Source organism: Somniosus microcephalus, unplaced genomic scaffold (assembly GCF_052327205.1).
Source record: "Somniosus microcephalus isolate GS21.2 unplaced genomic scaffold, FLI_Smic_1.0 unresolved_chr1, whole genome shotgun sequence".
Lineage (NCBI taxonomy): Eukaryota > Metazoa > Chordata > Chondrichthyes > Squaliformes > Somniosidae > Somniosus > Somniosus microcephalus.
In genome coordinates, this window is record NW_028225179.1 from 89,017,226 (window position 1) to 89,037,171 (window position 19,946).

Below are 19,946 nucleotides of genomic sequence, written 5' to 3' on the forward strand. Positions count from 1 at the left end.
TCAGTGCAGGCGGGGCTCGTGGTCAGTGCGAACGGGGCTCAGGGTCAGTGAGGACGGGGCTCGGAGTCAGTGTGGGGTCAGTGAGGGCGGGCCTCGGGGTCATTGAGGGCGGGGCTCGGGGTCAGTGAGGGTGGGGCTCGGGGGTCAGTGCGAGTTCAGTGAGGGCGGGGCACGGGGGTCAGTGTGGGGTCAGTGAGGGCGGGGCTCGGGGTCATTGAGGGCGGGGCTTGGGGTCAGTGAGATGTCAGTGAGGGTGGGGCTCGGGGTCAGAGCGAGGTTAGTGAGGGCGAGGCTTCGGGTCAGTGCAGGGTCAGTGAGGGCGGGGCTCGGGGTCAGTGCAGGGTCACTGAGGGCGGGGCTCAGGGTCAGTGAGGGCGGGGTTCGAGGTCAGTGCAGGGTCAGTGATGCGGGGCTCGGGGTCAGTGCGGGCGGGGCTCATGGTCAGTGCGGGCGGGGCTCGGGGTCAGTGTGGGGTCAGTGAGGGCGGGGCTCGGGGGTCAGTGAGGGCGGGGCTCGAGGTCAGTGAGGGCGGGGCTCAGGGTCAGAGAGGGCGGGCTTCGGGGTCAGTGCGGGCGGGCCTCGGGGTCAGTGCGGACGGGGCTCGGGGTCAGTGTGGGGTCATTGAGGGCGTTGGTCGGGGTCAGTGACGGCGTGGCTCGAGGTCAGTGAGGGCGAGGCTCGGGGTCAGTGCGAGGTCAGTGAGGGCGGGTCTCGGGGACAGTGAGGGCGGGGCTCGGGGTCAGTGCGGGGTCAGTGAAGGCGGGGCTCGGGGTCAGTGCGGGGTCAGTGAGGGCGGGGCTCGGTGACAGAGCGGTGTCAGTGAGGGCGGGGCTCGGGGTCAGTGCGGGTTCAGTGAGGGCGGGGCCAGTGTGGGTGGGGCTTGGGTTCATTGAGGGCGGGGCTCAGGATCAGTGAGGGCGGTGCTCGGGGTCAGTGCGGGCAGGGCTCGGGGTCAGTGCGGGTTCAGTGAGGGCGGGGCTTGAGGTCAGTGCGGGGTCAGTTAAGGTGGGGCTCAGCGTCAGTGCGGGGTCAGTGAGGGCTGGGCTCGGTCAGTGCGGGTCAGTGAGGACGGTGCTCGGGGTCAATGACGGTTGGGCTCGGGGTCACTGCGTGCCTCGGGGTCAGTGCAAAGTCAGTGAGGACGGGGCTAGGGGTCAGTGCAAAGTCAGTGAGGACGGGGCTCGGGGTCAGTGGGGTCGGGTCTCGGGGTTAGTGTGAGGGCGGGACTAGGGGTCAGTGCAGTGTCAGTGAGGGCGGAGCTCGTGGTCAGTAAGGGCGGGACACGGGGTCAGTGCGGGGCTCGGGGTCAGTGAGGGTGGGGCTCGGGGTTCAGTGCGAGGTCAGTGAGGGCGGGGCTCGGGGGTCAGTGCGGCGTCAGTGAGGGCGGGGCTCGAGGTCAGTGAGGGCGGGGCTCGGGGTCAGTGAGGGCGGGTCTCGGGGTCATTGAGGGCGGGACTCGGGGTCAGTGAGGGTGGGGCTCAGGGGTCAGTGCGAGGTCAGTGAGGGCGGGGCTCGGGGGCAGTGCAGGGTCAGTGAGGGCGGTGCTTGGGGGTAAGTGAGGGCGGAGCTCGGGGTCAGTGAGGGCGGGGCTCGGGGTAAGTGCAGGGTCAGGGAGGGCGGGGCTCTTGGTCAGTGCGGGGTCAGTGCAGGCGGGGCTCGTGGTCCGTGCGAACGGGGCTCAGGGTCAGTGAGGACGGGGCTCGGGGTCAGTGTGGGGTCAGTGAGGGCGGGCCTCGGGGTCATTGAGGGCGGGGCTCGGGGTCAGTGAGGGTGGGGCTCGGGGGTCAGTGCGAGTTCAGTGAGGGCGGGGCACGGGGGTCAGTGTGGGGTCAGTGAGGGCGGGGCTCGGGGTCATTGAGGGCGGGGCTTGGGGTCAGTGTGATGTCAGTGAGGGCGGGGCTCGGGGTCAGTGCGAGGTTAGTGAGGGCGAGGCTTCGGGTCAGTGCGGGGTCAGTGAGGGCGGGGCTCGGGGTCAGTGCGGGGTCAGTGAGGGTGGGGCTCGGGGTCAGTGAGGGCGGGGCTCGGGGTCAGTGTGGGGTCAGTGAGAGCGGGTCTCGGGTTCATTGAGGGCGGGGCTCGGGGTCAGTGAGGGTGGGGCTCGGGGGTCAGTGTGAGGTCAGTGAGGGCGGGGCTCGGGGTCAGTGTGGGTTCAGTGAGGGCGGGGCTCGGGGTCAGTGAGGGCGTGGCTCGGGGTCAGTGTGAGATCACTGAGGGCGGGGCTCGGGGTCAGTGCGGGGTCAGTGAGAGCGGCGCTAGGGGTCAGTGGGTGCGGGACTCGGGGTCAGTGCAGTGTCAGTGAGGGCGGAGCTCAATGTCAGTGAGGGCGTGGCTCGGGGTCATGTGGGGTCAGTGAGGGTGGAACTGGGGGTCAATGCGGGGTCAGTGAGGGCAGGGCTCGGAGACAGTGCAGGGTCAGTGAGGGTGAGGCTCGGGATCAGTGAGGACGGGGCGCTGGGTCAGTGTGGCGTCAGTGAGGGCGGGGCTCGGGGTCAGTGAGGGCTGGGCTCGAGGTCAGTGCAGGGTCAGTGAGGGCGGGGCTCAGGGTCAGTGAGGACGGGGCTCGAGGTCAGTGCAGGGTCAGTGAGGGCGGGACTCGGTGTCAGTGCGGTGTCAGTGAGGGCGGGGCTCGATGCCTGCAGTTTCAGTGAGGGCGGGGCTCGGGGTCAGTGAGGGCAGGGCTTGGGGTCAGTGCGGGGTCAGTGAGGACGGGGCTCGGGGTCAGTGGGGGTGGGGCTTGGGGTCAGTGCGGGGGTCAGTGTGGGCGGGGCTTGGGGTCAGTGAGGACAGGGCTCGGGGTCCGTGAGGGCTCAGGGTCAGTGACGGTGGGGTTCGCGGTCAGTGAGGGCGGGGCTCGCGGTCAGTGAGGGCGGGGCTCGCGGTCAGTGAGGGCGAGGCTCACGGTCAGTGCGGAGCTCGGGGACAGTGCGGGCTCAGTGAGGGCGGGGCTCGAGGTCAGTGAGGGCGGGGCTCGGGGTCAGAGAGGGCGGGTCTCGGGGTCATTGAGGGCGGGGCTCGGGGTCAGTGAGGTTGGGGCTCAGGGGTCAGTGCGAGGTCAGTGAGGGCGGGGCTCAGGGTCAGTGAGGGTGGGACTCGGGGACAGTGCGGGGTCAGTGAGGGCAGGGCTCGGGGTCAGTGCCGGGTCAGTGAGAGCGGGGCTTGTGGTCAGTGCGAGGTCAATGAGGGCGGGGCTCGGGGTCATGAGGGCGGAGCTCGGGGTCAGTGAGGGCATGGCTCGGGTTCAGTGCGAGGTCAGTGAGGGCGGGGCTGGGGGGCAGTGCAGGGTCAGTGAGGGCGGTGCTTGGGGGTAAGTGAGGGCGGAGCTCGGGGTCAGTGAGGGCGGGGCTCGGGGTAAGTGCAGGGTCAGGGAGGCGGGGCTCTTGGTCAGTGCGGGGTCAGTGCAGGCGGGGCTCGTGGTCAGTGCGAACGGGGCTCAGGGTCAGTGAGGACGGGGCTCGGGGTCAGTGTGGGGTCAGTGAGGGCGGGCCTCGGGGTCATTGAGGGCGGGGCTCGGGGTCAGTGAGGGTGGGGCTCGGGGGTCAGTGCGAGTTCAGTGAGGGCGGGGCACGGGGGTCAGTGTGGGCTCAGTGAGGGCGGGGCACGGGGTCATTGAGGGCGGGGCTTGGGGTCCGTGTGATGTCAGTGAGGGCGGGGCTCGGGGTCAGTGCGAGGTTAGTGAGGGCGAGGCTTCGGGTCAGTGCGGGGTCAGTGAGGGCGGGCCTCGGGGTCATTGAGGGCGGGGCTCGGGGTCAGTGAGGGTGGGGCTCGGGGGTCAGTGCGAGTTCAGTGAGGGCGGGGCTCGGGGTCAGTGCGAGGTTAGTGAGGGCGAGGCTTCGGGTCAGTGCGGGGTCAGTGAGGGCGGGGCTCGGGGTCAGTGCAGGGTCAGTGAGGGCGAGGCTCAGGGTCAGTGAGGGCGGGGCTCGAGGTCAGTGCAGGGTCAGTGAGGGCGGAGCTCGGGGTCAGTGCGGGCGGGGCTCATGGTCAGTGCGGGCGGGGCTCGGGGTCAGTGTGGGGTCAGTGAGGGCGGGGCTTGGGGGTCAGTGTGGGGTCTGTGAGGGCGGGGCTCGGGGGTCAGTGAGGGCGGGGCTCGAGGTCAGTGAGGGCGGGGCTCAGGGTCAGAGAGGGCGGGCTTCGGGGTCAGTGCGGGCGGGCCTCGGGGTCAGTGACGGCGTGGCTCGAGGTCAGTGAGGGCGAGGCTCGGGGTCAGTGCGAGGTCAGTGAGGGCGGGTCTCGGGGACAGTGAGGGCGGGGCTCGGGGTCAGTGCGGGGTCAGTGAGGGCGGGGCTCGGGGTCAGTGCGGGGTCAGTGAGGGCGGGGCTCGGTGACAGAGCGGTGTCAGTGAGGGCGGGGCTCGGGGTCAGTGCAGGTTCAGTGAGGGCGGGGCCAGTGTGGGTGGGGCTTGGGGTCATTGAGGGCGGGGCTCAGGATCAGTGAGGGCGGTGCTCGGGGTCAGTGCGGGCAGGGCTCGGGGTCAGTGAGGGCGGGGCTTGAGGTCAGTGCGGGGTCAGTTAAGGCGGGGCTCAGCGTCAGTGCGGGGTCAGTGAGGGCTGGGCTCGGTCAGTGCGGGTCAGTGAGGACGGTGCTCGGGGTCAATGACGGTTGGGCTCGGGGTCACTGCGTGGCTCGGGGTCAGTGCAAAGTCAGTGAGGACGGGGCTCGGGGTCAGTGCAAAGTCAGTGAGGACGGGGCTCGGGGTCAGTGGGGTCGGGTCTCGGGGTCAGTGTGAGGGCGGGACTAGGGGTCAGTGCAGTGTCAGTGAAGGCAGGGCTCGGGGTCAGTGAGGGCGGGGCTCGGGGTCAGTGCGGGCGGGGCTCGGGGTCAGTGTGCGGTCAGTGAAGGCGGGGCTCAGGGTCAGTGCAGGGTCAGTGAGGGCTGGGCTCGAGGTCAGTGCGGGGTCAGTGAGGGCGGGGCTCGAGGTCAGTGCGGGGTCAGTGAAAGCGGGGCTCAGGGTCAGTGCGGGGTCAGTGAGGGCGGGGCACGGGGGTCAGTGTGGGGTCAGTGAGGGCGGGGCTCGGGGTCATTGAGGGCGGGGCTTGGGGTCCGTGTGATGTCAGTGAGGGCGTGGCTCGGGGTCAGTGCGAGGTTAGTGAGGGCGAGGCTTCGGGTCAGTGCGGGGTCAGTGAGGGCGGGGCTCGGGGTCAGTGCAGGGTCAGTGAGGGCGAGGCTCAGGGTCAGTGAGGGCGGGGCTCGAGGTCAGTGCAGGGTCAGTGAGGGCGGGGCTCGGGGTCAGTGCGGGCGGGGCTCATGGTCAGTGCGGGCGGGGCTCGGGGTCAGTGTGGGGTCAGTGAGGGCGGGGCTTGGGGGTCAGTGTGGGGTCTGTGAGGGCGGGGCTCGGGGGTCAGTGAGGGCGGGGCTCGAGGTCAGTGAGGGCGGGGCTCAGGGTCAGAGAGGGCGGGCTTCGGGGTCAGTGCGGGCGGGCCTCGGGGTCAGTGCGGACGGGGCTCGGGGTCAGTGCGGGGTCATTGAGGGCGGTGGTCGGGGTCAGTGACGGCGTGGCTCGAGGTCAGTGAGGGCGAGGCTCGGGGTCAGTGCGAGGTCAGTGAGGGCGGGGCTCAGGGTCAGTGAGGGTGGGACTCGGGGTCAGTGCGGGGTCAGTGAGGGCGGGGCTCGGGGTCAGTGCGGGGTCAGTGAGGGCGGGGCTCGGTGACAGAGCGGTGTCAGTGAGGGCGGGGCTCGGGGTCAGTGCAGGTTCAGTGAGGGCGGGGCCAGTGTGGGTGGGGCTTGGGGTCATTGAGGGCGGGGCTCAGGATCAGTGAGGGCGGTGCTCGGGGTCAGTGCGGGCAGGGCTCGGGGTCAGTGAGGGCGGGGCTTGAGGTCAGTGCGGGGTCAGTTAAGGCGGGGCTCAGCGTCAGTGCGGGGTCAGTGAGGGCTGGGCTCGGTCAGTGCGGGTCAGTGAGGACGGTGCTCGGGGTCAATGACGGTTGGGCTCGGGGTCACTGCGTGGCTCGGGGTCAGTGCAAAGTCAGTGAGGACGGGGCTCGGGGTCAGTGCAAAGTCAGTGAGGACGGGGCTCGGGGTCAGTGGGGTCGGGTCTCGGGGTCAGTGTGAGGGCGGGACTAGGGGTCAGTGCAGTGTCAGTGAAGGCAGGGCTCGGGGTCAGTGAGGGCAGGGCTCGGGGTCAGTGAGGGCGGGGCTCGGGGTCAGTGTGCGGTCAGTGAAGGCGGGGCTCAGGGTCAGTGCAGGGTCAGTGAGGGCTGGGTTCGAGGTCAGTGCGGGGTCAGTGAAGGCGGGGCTCGAGGTCAGTGCGGGGTCAGTGAAAGCGGGGCTCAGGGTCAGTGCGGGGTCAGTGAGGGCGGGGCTCAGGGTTAGTGTGGGTCAGTGAGGGCGGAGCTCGTGGTCAGTAAGGGCGGGGCACGGGGTCAGTGCGGGGCTCGGGGTCAGTGAGGGTGGGGCTCGGGGGTCAGTGCGAGGTCAGTGAGGGCGGGGCTCGGGGGTCAGTGCGGTGTCAGTGAGGGCGGGGCTTGAGGTCAGTGAGGGCGGGGCTCGGGGTCAGTGAGGGCGGGTCTCGGGGTCATTGAGGGCGGGGCTCGGGGTCAGTGAGGGTGGGGCTCAGGGGTCAGTGCGAGGTCAGTGAGGGCGGGGCTCGGGGTCAGTGAGGGTGGGACTCGGGGACAGTGCCCGGTCAGTGAGGGCAGGGCTCGGGGTCAGTGCGGGGTCAGTGAGAGCGGGGCTCGATGTCTGCAGTTTCAGTGAGGGCGGGGCTCGGGGTCAGTGAGGGCAGGGCTTGGGGTCAGTGCGGGGTCAGTGAGGACGGGGCTCGGGGTCAGTGGGGGTGGGGCTTGGGGTCAGTGCGGGGGTCAGTGTGGGCGGGGCTTGGGGTCAGTGAGGACAGGGCTCGGGGTCCGTGACGGCTCAGGGTCAGTGAGGGTGGGGTTCGCGGTCAGTGAGGGTGGGGCTCGCGGTCAGTGAGGGCGGGGCTCGCGGTCAGTGAGGGCGGGGCTCGGGGACAGTGCGGGCTCAGTGAGGGCGGGGCTCGGGATCAGTGCGGGGTCAGTGAGGGCGGGGCTCGGGGTCAGTGAAGGCGGGGCTCGGGGTCAGTGTGGTGTCAGTGAGGGCGGGGTTCGGGATCAGTGAGGGCGGGGCTCAAGGTCAATGCGGGGTCAGTGATGGTGGGGCTCAGGGTCACTGTGGGGTCAGTGAGGATGGGGCTCAGGGTCAGTCTGGGGTCAGTGAGGGCAGGGCTCGGGGTAAGTGTGGGGTCAGTGAGGGCGGGGCTCGGGGTCAGTGCGGGGTCAGTGAGGGCAGGGCTCAGGGTCAGTGCAGGGTCAGTGAGGGCGGGGCTCGGGGTCAGTGAGAGCGGGGCTTGTGGTCAGTGCGAGGTCAATGAGGGCGGAGCTCGGGGTTATGAGGGCGGAGCTCGGGGTCAGTGAGGGCGTGGCTCGGGTTCAGTGCGAGGTCAGTGAGGGCAGGGCTCGGGGTCAGTGAGGGCGGGGCTCGAGGTCAGTGCAGTGTCAGTGAGAGCGGGGCTCGGAGGCAGTGCAGCGTCAGGGAAGGCGGGGCTCTTGGTCAGTGCGGGGCCAGTGCAGGCGGGGCTCGTGGTCAGTGTGGGGTCAGTGAGGGCGGGTCTCGGGGTCATTGAGGGCGTGGCTCGGGGTCAGTGAGGGTGGGGCTCGGGGTCAGTGCGAGGTCAGTGAGGGCGGGGCACGGAGGTCAGTGTGGGGTCAGTGAAGGCGGGGCTCGGGGTCAGTGAGGGCGGGGCTCAGGGTCATTGAGGGCGGGGCTCGGGGTCAGAGCGAGGTCAGTAAGGGCGGGGCTCTGGGTCAGTGCGGGGTCAGTGAGGGCGGGACTCGGGGTCAGTGAGGACGGGGCTCGAGGTCAGTGCAGGGTCAGTGAGGGCGGGACTCGGGGTCAGTGCGGTGTCAGTGAGGGCGGGGCTCGGGGTCAGTGAGGGCAGGGCTTGGGGTCAGTGCGGGGTCAGTGAGGACGGGGCTCGGGGTCAGTGGGGGTGGGGCTTGGGGTCAGTGTGGGCGGGGCTTGGGGTCAGTGAGGACAGGGCTCGGGGTCCGTGAGGGCTCAGGGTCAGTGAGGGTGGGGTTCGCGGTCAGTGAGGCGGGGCTCGCGGTCAGTGAGGGCGGGGCTCGCGGTCAGTGCGGGGCTCGGGGACAGTGCGGGCTCAGTGAGGGCGGGGCTCGGGATCAGTGCGGGGTCAGTGAGGGCGGGGCTCGGGGTCAGTGAAGGCGGGGCTCGGGGTCAGTGTGGTGTCAGTGAGGGCGGGGTTCGGGATCAGTGAGGGCGGGGCTCAAGGTCAATGCGGGGTCAGTGATGGTGGGGCTCAGGGTCACTGTGGGGTCAGTGAGGATGGGGCTCAGGGTCAGTGTGGGGTCAGTGAGGGCGGTGCTCGGGGTAAGTGCGGGGTCATTGAGGGTGGGACTCGGGGACAGTGCGGTGTCAGTGAGGGCAGGGCTCAGGGTCAGTGCAGGGTCAGTGAGGGCGGGGCTCGGGGTCAGTGAGAGCGGGGCTTGTGGTCAGTGCGAGGTCAATGAGGGCGGAGCTCGGGGTCATGAGGGCGGAGCTCGGGTCAGTGAGGGCGTGGCTCGTGTTCAGTGCGAGGTCAGTGAGGGCGGGGCTCGGGGTCAGTGAGGGCGGGGCTCGAGGTCAGTGCAGTGTCAGTGAGAGCGGGGCTCGGAGGCAGTGCAGCGTCAGGGAAGGCGGGGCTCTTGGTCAGTGCGGGGCCAGTGCAGGCGGGGCTCGTGGTCAGTGAGGGCGGGGCTCAGGGTCATTGAGGGCGGGGCTCGGGGTCAGTGCGAGGTCAGTGAGGGCGGGGCACGGAGGTCAGTGAGTGGTCAGTGAAGGCGGGGCTCGGGGTCAGTGAGGGCGGGGCTCAGGGTCATTGAGGGCGGGGCTCGGGGTCAGAGCGAGGTCAGTAAGGGCGGGGCTCTGGGTCAGTGCGGGGTCAGTGAGGGCGGGGCTCGGGGTCAGTGAGGGCGGGGCTCGGGGTCAGTGTGAGGTCAGTGAGGGCGAGGCTCGGGGTCAGTGCAAATCCAGTGAGGACGGGGCTCGGGGTCAGTGGGGGCGAGGCTTGGGGTCAGTGCGGGGTCAGTGTGGGCGGGGCTCGGGGTTCAGTGAAGACGGGGCTCGGGGTCAGTGAGGGAGGGGCTCGGGGTCAGTGAGGTCGGGGCTCGGGGTCAGTGAGGGCGAGGCTCGGGGTCAGTGAGGGCGGGGCTCGGGGTCAGTGAGGGCTGGGCTCGCGGGCAGTGCGGGGTCAGCGAGGGCAGGGCTCGGGGGCAGTGCGGGATCAGTGTGGGCGGGGCTCGGGGACAGTGCGGGGACAGTGAGGGCGGGGCTCGGGGACTGAGGGCGGGGCTCAGGGTCAGTGAGGGTGGGGCTCAGGGTCAGTGAGGGTGGGGCTCGGGATCAGCGCGAGGTCAGTGAAGGTGGGGCTCGAGGTCAGTGCAGTGTCAGTGAGAGCGGGGCTCGGGGTCAGTGCGGGGTCAGTGAGGGCGGGGCTCAGTGTGCAGGGTCAGTGATGGCGGGGCTCGGGGTCAGTGAGGGCGGGGCTCGAGGTCAGTGCAGGCTCAGTGCGGGCGGGGCTCGGGGTCAGTGCGGGGTCAGTGTGGGCGGGGCTTGGGGTCAGTGAGGACGGGGCTCGGGGTCAGTGTGGGGTCAGTGAGGGCGGGGCTCGAGGTCAGTGAGGGCGGTGCTCGGGGTCAGTGACGGCGTGGCTCAGGGTCAGTGAGGGCGGGGCTCGGGGTCAGTGCGGGATCAGTGAGGGCGGGGCTTGGGGACAGTGAGGGCGAGGGTCAGTGAGGGCGGGGCATGGGGTCAGCGCGAGGTCAGAGGGGGCCGGGCTCGGGGTCAGTGCGGGGTCAGTGAGAGCGGGGCTGGGGTCTGTGCGGGGTCAGTGAGGGCAGGGCTCGGTGGTCAGTGAGGGCGGGTCTCGGGGTCAGTGCGGGGTCAGTGAGATCAGGGCTCGGGGGTCAGTGCGCCGTCAGTGAGGGCGGGGCTCGTGGACAGTGAGGGCGGGGCTCGGGGACAGTGAGGGAGGGGCTCAGGGTCAGTGAAGGCGGGGCTCGGGGTCAGTGTGGGGTCAGTGAGGGTTGGCCTGAGGGTCAGTGTGGGGTCAGTGAGGGCGGGGCTCAGGGTCAGTGTGAGGTCAGTGAGGGCTGGGCTCAGGGTCAGTGCGGGTCAGTGAGGGCGGAGCTCGGGGTCAGTGAGGGCGGGGCTCGGGGTCAGTGAGGGCGGGTCTCGGGGTCATTGAGGGCGGGGCTCGGGGTCAGTGAGGGTGGGGCTCGGGGTTCAGTGCGAGGTCAGTGAGAGCGGGGCTCGGGATCAGTGTGGGTTCAGTGAGGGCGGGGCTCGGTGTCAGTGAGGGCGGGGCTCGGGGTCAGTGTGAGGTCAGTGAGGGCGGGGCTCGGGCTCAGTAAGGGCGGCGCTCGGGGTCAGTGCGGGGTCAGTGAGGGCGGCGCTCGGGGTCAGTTAGTGCGGGACTCGGGATCAGTGCAGTGTCAGTGAGGGCGGGGCTCGATGTCAGTGAGGGCGGGGCTCGGGGTCAGTGAGAACAGGGCTCAGGGTCAGTGCGGGGTCAGTGAGGGTGGAACTGGGGTCAATGCGGAGTCAGTGAGGGCGGGGCTCGGGGTCAGTGAAGGCGGGGCTCGGGGTCAGTGTGGTGTCAGTGAGGGCGGGGTTCGGGATCAGTGAGGGCGGGGCTCAAGGTCAATGCGGGGTCAGTGATGGTGGGGCTCAGGGTCACTGTGGGGTCAGTGAGGATGGGGCTCAGGGTCAGTGTGGGGTCAGTGAGGGCGGTGCTCGGGGTAAGTGCGGGGTCATTGAGGGTGGGACTCGGGGACAGTGCGGTGTCAGTGAGGGCAGGGCTCAGGGTCAGTGCAGGGTCAGTGAGGGCGGGGCTCGGGGTCAGTGAGAGCGGGGCTTGTGGTCAGTGCGAGGTCAATGAGGGCGGAGCTCGGGGTCATGAGGGCGGAGATCGGGGTCAGTGAGGGCGTGGCTCGTGTTCAGTGCGAGGTCAGTGAGGGCGGGGCTCGGGGTCAGTGAGGGCGGGGCTCGAGGTCAGTGCAGTGTCAGTGAGAGCGGGGCTCGGAGGCAGTGCAGCGTCAGGGAAGGCGGGGCTCTTGGTCAGTGCGGGGCCAGTGCAGGCGGGGCTCGTGGTCAGTGTGGGGTCAGTGAGGGCGGGTCTCGGGGTCATTGAGGGCGTGGCTCGGGGTCAGTGAGGGTGGGGCTCGGGGTCAGTGCGAGGTCAGTGAGGGCGGGGCACGGAGGTCAGTGAGTGGTCAGTGAAGGCGGGGCTCGGGGTCAGTGAGGGCGGGGCTCAGGGTCATTGAGGGCGGGGCTCGGGGTCAGAGCGAGGTCAGTAAGGGCGGGGCTCTGGGTCAGTGCGGGGTCAGTGAGGGCGGGGCTCGGGGTCAGTGAGGGCGGGGCTCGGGGTCAGTGTGAGGTCAGTGAGGGCGAGGCTCGGGGTCAGTGCAAATCCAGTGAGGACGGGGCTCGGGGTCAGTGGGGGCGAGGCTTGGGGTCAGTGCGGGGTCAGTGTGGGCGGGGCTCGGGGTTCAGTGAAGACGGGGCTCGGGGTCAGTGAGGTCGGGGCTCGGGGTCAGTGAGGGCGGGGCTCGGGGTCAGTGAGGGCGGGGCTCGGGGTCAGTGAGGGCTGGGCTCGCGGGCAGTGCGGGGTCAGCGAGGGCAGGGCTCGGGGGCAGTGCGGGATCAGTGTGGGCGGGGCTCGGGGACAGTGAGGGCGGGGCTCGGGGACAGTGAGGGCGGGGCTCGGGGACTGAGGGCGGGGCTCAGGGTCAGTGAGGGTGGGGCTCAGGGTCAGTGAGGGTGGGGCTCGGGATCAGCGCGAGGTCAGTGAGGGTGGGGCTCGAGGTCAGTGCAGTGTCAGTGAGAGCGGGGTTCGGGGTCAGTGCGGGGTCAGTGAGGGCGGGGCTCAGAGTGTGCAGGGTCAGTGAGGGCGGGGCTCGGGGTCAGTGAGGGCGGGGCTCGAAGTCAGTGCAGGCTCAGTGCGGGCGGGGCTCGGGGTCAGTGCGGGGTCAGTGTGGGCGGGGCTTGGGGTCAGTGAGGACGGGGCTCGGGGTCAGTGTGGGGTCAGTGAGGGCGGGGCTCGAGGTCAGTGAGGGCGGTGCTCGGGGTCAGTGACGGCGTGGCTCAGGGTCAGTGAGGGCGGGGCTCGGGGTCAGTGCGGGATCAGTGAGGGCGGGGCTTGGGGACAGTGAGGGCGAGGGTCAGTGAGGGCGGGGCATGGGGTCAGCGCGAGGTCAGAGGGGGCCTGGCTCGGGGTCAGTGCGGGGTCAGTGAGAGCGGGGCTGGGGTCTGTGCGGGGTCAGTGAGGGCAGGGCTCGGTGGTCAGTGAGGGTGGGTCTCGGGGTCAGTGCGGGGTCAGTGAGAGCAGGGCTCGGGGGTCAGTGCGCCGTCAGTGAGGGCGGGGCTCGTGGACAGTGAGGGCGGGGCTCGGGGACTGTGAGGGAGGGGCTCAGGGTCAGTGAAGGCGGGGCTCGGGGTCAGTGTGGGGTCAGTGAGGGTTGGCCTGAGGGTCAGTGTGGGGTCAGTGAGGGCGGGGCTCAGGGTCAGTGTGAGGTCAGTGAGGGCTGGGCTCAGGGTCAGTGCGGGTCAGTGAGGGCGGAGCTCGGAGTCAGTGAGGGCGGGGCTCGGGGTCAGTGAGGGCGGGTCTCGGGGTCATTGAGGGCGGGGCTCGGGGTCAGTGAGGGTGGGGCTCGGGGGTCAGTGCGAGGTCAGTGAGAGCGGGGCTCGGGGTCAGTGTGGGTTCAGTGAGGGCGGGGCTCGGTGTCAGTGAGGGCGGGGCTCGGGGTCAGTGTGAGGTCAGTGAGGGCGGGGCTCGGGGTCAGTGAGGGCGGCGCTCGGGGTCAGTGCGGGGTCAGTGAGGGCGGCGCTCGGGGTCAGTTAGTGCGGGACTCGGGATCAGTGCAGTGTCAGTGAGGGCGGGGCTCGATGTCAGTGAGGGCGGGGCTCGGGGTCAGTGAGAACAGGGCTCGGTCAGTGCGGGGTCAGTGAGGGTGGAACTGGGGTCAATGCGGGGTCAGTGAGGGCAGGGCTCGGAGACAGTGCAGGGTCAGTGACGGTGGGGCTCGGGATCAGTGAGGACGGGGCACTGGGTCAGTGCAGGGTCAGTGAGGACGGGGCTCGAGGTCAGTGCAGGGTCAGTGAGGGCGGGACTTAGGGTCAGTGCGGTGCCAGTGAGGGCGGGACTCGATGTCAGTGCAGTTTCAGTGAGGGCGGGGCTCGCGGTCAGTGAGGGCAGGGCTTGGGGTCAGTGCGGGGTCAGTGTGGGCGGGGCTTGGGGTCAGTGAGGATGGGGCTCGGGGTCAGTGAGGGCGGGGCTCGCGGTCAGTGAGGGCGGGGCTCGCGGTCAGTGAGGGCGGGGCTCGCGGTCAGTGAGGGCGGGGCTCGCGGACAGTGCGGGGTCAGTGAGGGCGGGGCTCGGGGACAGTGCGTGGTCAGTGAGGGCGGGGCTCAGGGACAGTGAGTGCGGGGCTCGGGGTCAGTGTGGTGTCAGTGACGGCGGGGTTCGGGATCAGTGCGGGGTCAGTGAGAGCGGGGCTCGAGATCAGTGAGGGCGGGGCTCAAGGTCAATGCGGGGTCAGTGATGGTGGTGCTCAGGGTCACTGCGGGGTCAGGGAGGGCGGGGGGTCAGTGACGATGGGGCTCAGGGTCAGTGTGGGGTCAGTGAGGGTGGGGCTCGGGGTAAGTGTGGGGTCAGTGAGGGCGGGGCTCGGGGTCAGTGAGGGCAGGGCTCGGGGTCATTGAGGGCGGGACTCGGGGTCAGTGAGGGTGGGACTCGGGGACAGTGCGGGGTCAGTGAGGGCAGGGCTCGGGGTCAGTGTGGGGTCAGTGAGGGCGGGGCTAGGGGTCAGTGAGAGCGGGGCTTGTGGTCAGTGCGAGGTCAATGAGGGCGGAGCTCGGGGTCAGTGAGGGCGTGGCTCGGGTTCAGTGCGAGGTCAGTGAGGGCGGGTCTCAGGGTCAGTTAGGGCGGGGCTCGAGGTCAGTGCAGTGTCAATGAGAGCGGGGCTCGGAGGCAGAGCGAGGTCAGTGAGGGCGGGGCTCGGGGGACAGTGAGGGCGGAGCTCGGGGTCAGTGAGGGCGGGGCTCGGGGTAAGTGCAGGGTCAAGGAGGGCGGGGCTCTTGGTCAGTGCAGGCGGGGCTTGTGGTCAGTGAGGGCGGGGCTCAGGGTCAGTGAGGGTGGGGCTCGGGGTCAGTGCGGGGTCAGTGAGGGCAGGGTTCGGGGTCAGTGAGGGTGAGGCTCGGGGTCAGTGAGGGCGGGGCTCGGGGACAGTGCGAGGTCAGTGAGGATGGGGCTCGGGGTCAGTGCGGTGCCAGTGAGGGCGGGGCTCGAGGTCAGTGCAGTGTCAGTGAGAGCGGGGCTCGGGGTCAGTGCGGGGTCAGTGAGGGCAGGGCTCGGGGTCAGTGCAAGGTCAGTGAGGGCGGGGCTCGGGGACAGTAAGGGCGGGGCTCAGGGTCAGTGAGGGCGGGGCTCGGGGGTCAGTGCGGATTCAGTGAGGGCGGGGCTCGGGGTCAGTGCGGGGTCAGTGTGGGCGGGGCTCGGGGTCAGTGAGCATGGGGCTCGGGGTCAGTGCGGGGTGAGTGAGGGCAGGGCTCGGGGGTCAGTGAGGGCGGGGCTCGGGGGTCAGTGCGGTTTCAGTGAGGGCGGGGCTCGGGGTCAGTGCGGGGTGAGTGAGGGTGGGCCTCAGGGTCAGTGAGGGCGGGGCTCGAGGTCAGTGAGGGCAGGGCTCGGGGTCAGTGCGGGGTCAGTGAGGGCGGGGCTCAGAGTTAGTGTGGGATCAGTGAGGGCTGTGCTCGGTCAGGGCGGGTCAGTGAGGGCGGTGCTCGGGGTCAGTGAGGGCGGGGCTCGGGGTCAGTGCGGGGTCAGTGAGGGCGGGTCACGGGGTCATTGAGGGCGGGGCTCGGGGTCAGTGAGGGTGGGACTCGGGGTCAGTGCGAGGACAGTGAGGGCAGGGCTTGGGGTTCAGTGTGGGGTCAGTGAGGGCGGGGCTCGGGGTCAGTGAGGGCAAGGCTCAGGGTCATTGAGGGTGGGGCTCAGGGTCATTGAGGGCGGGGCTCGGGGTCAGTGAGGGCGGGGCTCGGGGTCAGTGAGGGCAGGGCTCGGGGTCAGTGCGAGGTCAGTGAGGGCAGGGCTCGGGGTCAGTGCGGGGTCAGTGACGGTGGGGCTCGGGGTGACTGGGGGGCTCGGGGCCAGTGCAAAGTCAGTGAGGGTAGGGCTCGAGGTCAGTGTGAGGTCAGTGAGGGCAGGGCTTGGGGTAAGTGCGGGGTCAGTGAGGGCGGGACTCGGGGTCCGTGCAGAGTCAGTGAGGGCAGGGCTCGATGTCAGTGCAGTGTCAGTGAGGGCGGGGCTCGGGGTCAGTGAGGGCGGGGCTCAGGGTCAGTGCGGGGTCAGTGAAGGCGGTGCTCAGGGTCAGTGCGGGGTAAGTGAGGGCTGGGCTCAGGGTTAGTGTGGGGTCAGTGAGGGCTGGCCTCGGTCAGTGTGGGGTCAGTGAGGGCGGGGCTCGAGGTCAGTGCGGGGTCAGTGAAAGCGGGGCTCAGGGTCAGTGCGGGGTCAGTGAGGGCGGGGCTCAGGGTCAGTGCGGGTCAGTGAGGGCGGAGCTCGGGGTCAGTGAGGGCGGGGTTCGGGGTCAGTGAGAGCGGGGCTCGGGGGTCAGTGAGGGTGGCACTCGGGGGTCAGTGCGAGGTCAGTGAGGGCGGGGCTCGGGGGTCAGTGCGAGGTCAGTGAGGACGGGGCTCGGGGTCAGTGAGGGCGGGGCTCGGGGTCAGTGAGGGCGGGGCTCGGGGTCAGAGCGAGGTCAGTGAGGGCGGGGCTTGGGGTCAGTGACGGTGGGGCTCGGGGTCACTGCGGGGCTCGGGGTCAGTGCAAAGTCAGTGAGGGCGGGGCTCGGGGTCAGTGCTGGGTCAGTGAGGGCGGCGCTTGGGGTCAGTGCGGGGTCAGTGAGGGCGGGACTCTGGGTCAGTGCGGGGTCAGTGAGGGCGGGACTCTGGGTCAGTGCAGTGTCAGTGAGGGCGGGGCTCGGGGTCAGTGAGGGCAGTGCTCTGGGTCAGTGCGGGGTCAGTGAGGGTGGAACTGGGGGTCAATGCGGGGTCAGTGAGGGCAGGGCTCGGAGACAGTGCCGGGTCAGTGAGGGCGGGGCTTGGGGTCAGTGAGGACGGGGCTCGGGGTCAGTGAGGGCGGGGCTCGGTGTCAGTGTGGGGCTCAGGGTCAGTGAGGGTGGGGCTCAGGGTCAGTGAGGGTGGGGCTCAGGGTCAGTGAGGGCGGGGCTCGGGGTCAGTGAGGGCGGGGCTCGGGGTCAGTGAGTGCGGGGCTCTGGGTCAGTGAGTGCGGGGCTCGGGGTCAATGAGGGCGGGGCTCGCGGACAGTGCGGGATCAGTGAGGGCGGGGCTCGGGATCAGTGTGGGGTCAGTGAGGGCGGGGCTCAGGGTCAGTGTGGTGTCAGTGAGGGCGGGGCTCGGCGTCAGTGAGAGCGGGGCTCGAGGTCAGTGAAGGCGGGGCTCAAGGTCAACGCTGGGTCAGTGATGGTGGGGCTCAGGGTCACTGTGGGGTCAGTGAGGGCGGGGCTTGGGGTCAGTGAGGGCTGGGCTCGGGGTCAGTGTGGGGGCAGTGAGGGCGGGGCTCGGGGTCAGTGAGGGTGGGGCTCGGGGGTCAGTGCGAGGTCAGTGAGGGCGGGGCTCAGGTCCAGTGAGGGCGGGGCTCGGGTACAGTGTGGGGTCAGTGAGGGCATGGCTCGGGGTCAGTGCAGCGTCAGTGAGGGCGGGGCTCGGGGTCATTGAGAGCGGGGCTCAGGCTCAGTGCATCGTCAGCGAGAGCGGGGCTTGGGGTCAGTGCAGGGTCGGTGAGACATCAGAGGTCAGTGAAGTGGCCGGGCTGGTTCGATATCCCGAGAGCCAATGGTCAGTGTTCAGAGCTGGAGGATGGGACAACCAAGGACAGAGAGGCTGTGAAATTGAGGCGATTGTTGAGGGAATCCAAGAAAGTGGGGATGTGATTGGAGCACGGTTGGAAAGTGTAGAGCAAGAGGTGACACTGGTCAATGTTTTACATTAACAGCTTCTGCAATTGCCCAGGATATAACATTAGCTAAAGGTTTCAGGTGGTGTCCAATAAAGCAGATGGATGCATGAAAGAACGAATGTGCTTTTACAGCACGTCTTCCACGACCCTGTGACAAAATTTAGGACGGATCCAAGGTCCACTCTGAATTCCAGCTCTCCCGTCCCCGGACTGGTAATTTGCTTGAGGTACGCACCATCCCAGGAATTTGGGGCATACAAAGTCTACTTCAAAGGCAAGAGTGCCACCGACTGGGTCAAGGTGTCCTCGAGAGTGAGATTGGTGCCAATTTGGGCCACTTGGTTGCTGAGGTCAAAAACAGGAAGAGCCTCTCTCCCCTGAACCAAAGGAATCAGGGGAAATACTAATGAATGTTGGAGCTGGTAACTGAATTTGAGCCATTCGTGAATCACTTCCACCTCTGAATTTTAAAGCATTGAAAATGACTTAAACATACGATTGTTGTGTATGTACCTTTAAGGGAATAACTGGTCTTAGACTGCAGTACCGGCAGTGACCACCCTTGTATAAAAGGCCCTAGCAGGCTTCTGTAGTTTCAGTTTCAAGCTGCCTCTTGTTCAGTAAAGTACCTGTTAAACTGTTCTCCCGAAGTCCGTGTATGATTGAGGCGCGGACTTTACAGTGGCGACAAGTAAGTTCGAACTCACCTGCAGTGTAGCATCATCTCACGGGGATCTCGCCTGAAAGGAAGGTCCTGGAAGGTCGTAGTCTGAGCAACGGGCGTCGACCGAGGGCAACCGCCCAAAGAATCCATCGGTGTTTGGAGAATTGCGGGAGAGACTGTGGTTCCAGCGAATTGTGCTGGTAGCAGGTAGCGCGCTGACCCTTCCGGACTGCGGCGGGCTCAAGCTCGATCGAGCGGCTCTACAAATCGGGGGGGGGGGGAAAGGAAAGCGAGACGCGCCGAAGCTGCGGGTTGCCGCCATTACCCCATAGAACGCTAGGAGCAGCGTGGCAGTAAGGGGAAGAAGCAAAAGCGCGGGAGGTGCCATTTTATCCCGTTGGGGAAGGAGCAAAAACGCGGGAGGTGCCATTTTATTCCATTGGGGAAGAAGCAAAAGCGCGGGAGGCGCCATTTTAAATCGCCCAAGATGCCGAAAAGTGGCAGTATCACTGCTTTCGACAACGAGGTAGAAGACTGGACCACGTATGTGGAAAGAATTGAAGTGTACTGCAAGGCAAATGAGGTGGCTGATGGAAAGAGGGCATCGGTATTATTAAACCTGATGGGTGCGAGTACGTACGGCCTATTGCGGAATTTAATTACCCCAGCTAAACCAATGGCGAAAAGTTTTGAGGAGATTGTTCATATCTTACAGGAACATCTAAACGCTCCATCACAGGCCCCGCTACATCCATGGGAGTGGCCCTCATCTCCATGGGAACGGGTACACATTGATTTCGCTGGTCCATTTATGGACTCAATGTTTCTAATCGCTGTGGAAGCCCATTCGAAATGGCCAGAGGTCATTAAAATGTCCTCCACCACCACGGAGAAAACTATTGCAGTCCTAAGGACCATCTTCACCAGGAATGGGTTGCCAGAACAGATCTGTTCCGACAATGGCCCACAGTTTGTGTCTGAGGATTTCCGGGAGGTTCCTGAAGAATAATGGGGTGAAACATTACACATCTGCCCCATATCATCCAGCCACAAATGGATTGGCTGAGAGGTTTGTTCAGACCTTTAAAAAGGCCATAAAGGCAATGTATAATGATGACATACCACTGCAACACAAGGTGGATAACTTCCTGTTTGCTTACCGGAATGCGACACATGCAGTAACCAACCAAACTCCAGCCGTACTGTTTTTCAACCGGAGACTAAGATGTCGCTTGGATTTGCTCAAACCAAACATAAGACGAGATGTTGAGGATAAGCAGTTCCAGCACATAAATGAGAAGCCAACCAGGAGCTTCAAGATAGGGCAACCAGTCTTGGCCCGCGACTACTGAACAGAAAAATGGCAGCCAGGCACGATATGCACACAGCAGGGACCACTAATGTACACAGTGGATGTTGGAGAGAGCATCGTGAGACGCCATGCTGACCAGATTCTAGAGTCACAGGAACAAGCCAAACCTGTACCACAAGCATGTGCACCTGGTAATGAGCCCGAAGTACAGATTGCGTCTACCTCAGAAGCAGGGGTATTGGAAGCTGACGAACCAACCAATGACAATGAGCCAGAATTGACTCCAGAACAGGATACTTGAGAAAGGCGCTATCCAGTCCGGATCAGGAAGCCTCCTCAAAGACTGAACTTATAAATGACTATTTCAGTTGATGTATATATTACTGAGAAAATTGCAATTGTAATTAGTTATTATTTAGTTGTTACATTAATGTTATGTACTGTTTATCTAAAAGGGAAGGAATTGTTGTGTATGTACCTTTAAGGGAATAACTGGTCTTAGACTGCAGTACCGGCAGTGACCACCCCTGTATAAAAGGACCTAGCAGGCTTCTGTAGTTTCAGTTTCAAGCTGCCTCTTGTTCAGTAAAGTACCTGTTAAACTGTTCTCCCGAAGTCCGTGTATGATTGAGGCGCGGACTTTACAACGATGCTGACCCATCCTCTCCATCCTACTCCCACTCTGACCTCGGCCTCCTACACTGATCTAATGAAGCTCAACATAAGTTCGAGGAACAGCACCTCATCTTTCAATTAGGCCATTTACAGCCTTCTGGACTCAGCATCGACTTCAACAATTTCAGACCATAACCACTGCTTGCATTGTTTTGGACAGCCGTTGCTGGTAATTATTCTGATTTTGTCATTTGCACCTTCTCTAGACCCTTCCCTTGTTTCTGTACTTGTCCCATTACCATCTCCTCTTGCCTCGCACCAACATCCCTTTTGTCATAAATCACTCCTGCCCTCCACCCTATCACAGATCTTCCCTT

General features: G+C 66.7%; 1 protein-coding gene across 1 annotated transcript in view; it reads right to left on the minus strand.

Moving 5' to 3' along the window:
* LOC147095572 (scavenger receptor cysteine-rich domain-containing protein DMBT1-like) overlaps window positions 1-19,946 on the minus strand; it is a 960,763-nt gene that overhangs the window by 748,671 nt on the left and 192,146 nt on the right. The gene's annotated exons all lie outside the window — the stretch shown is intronic.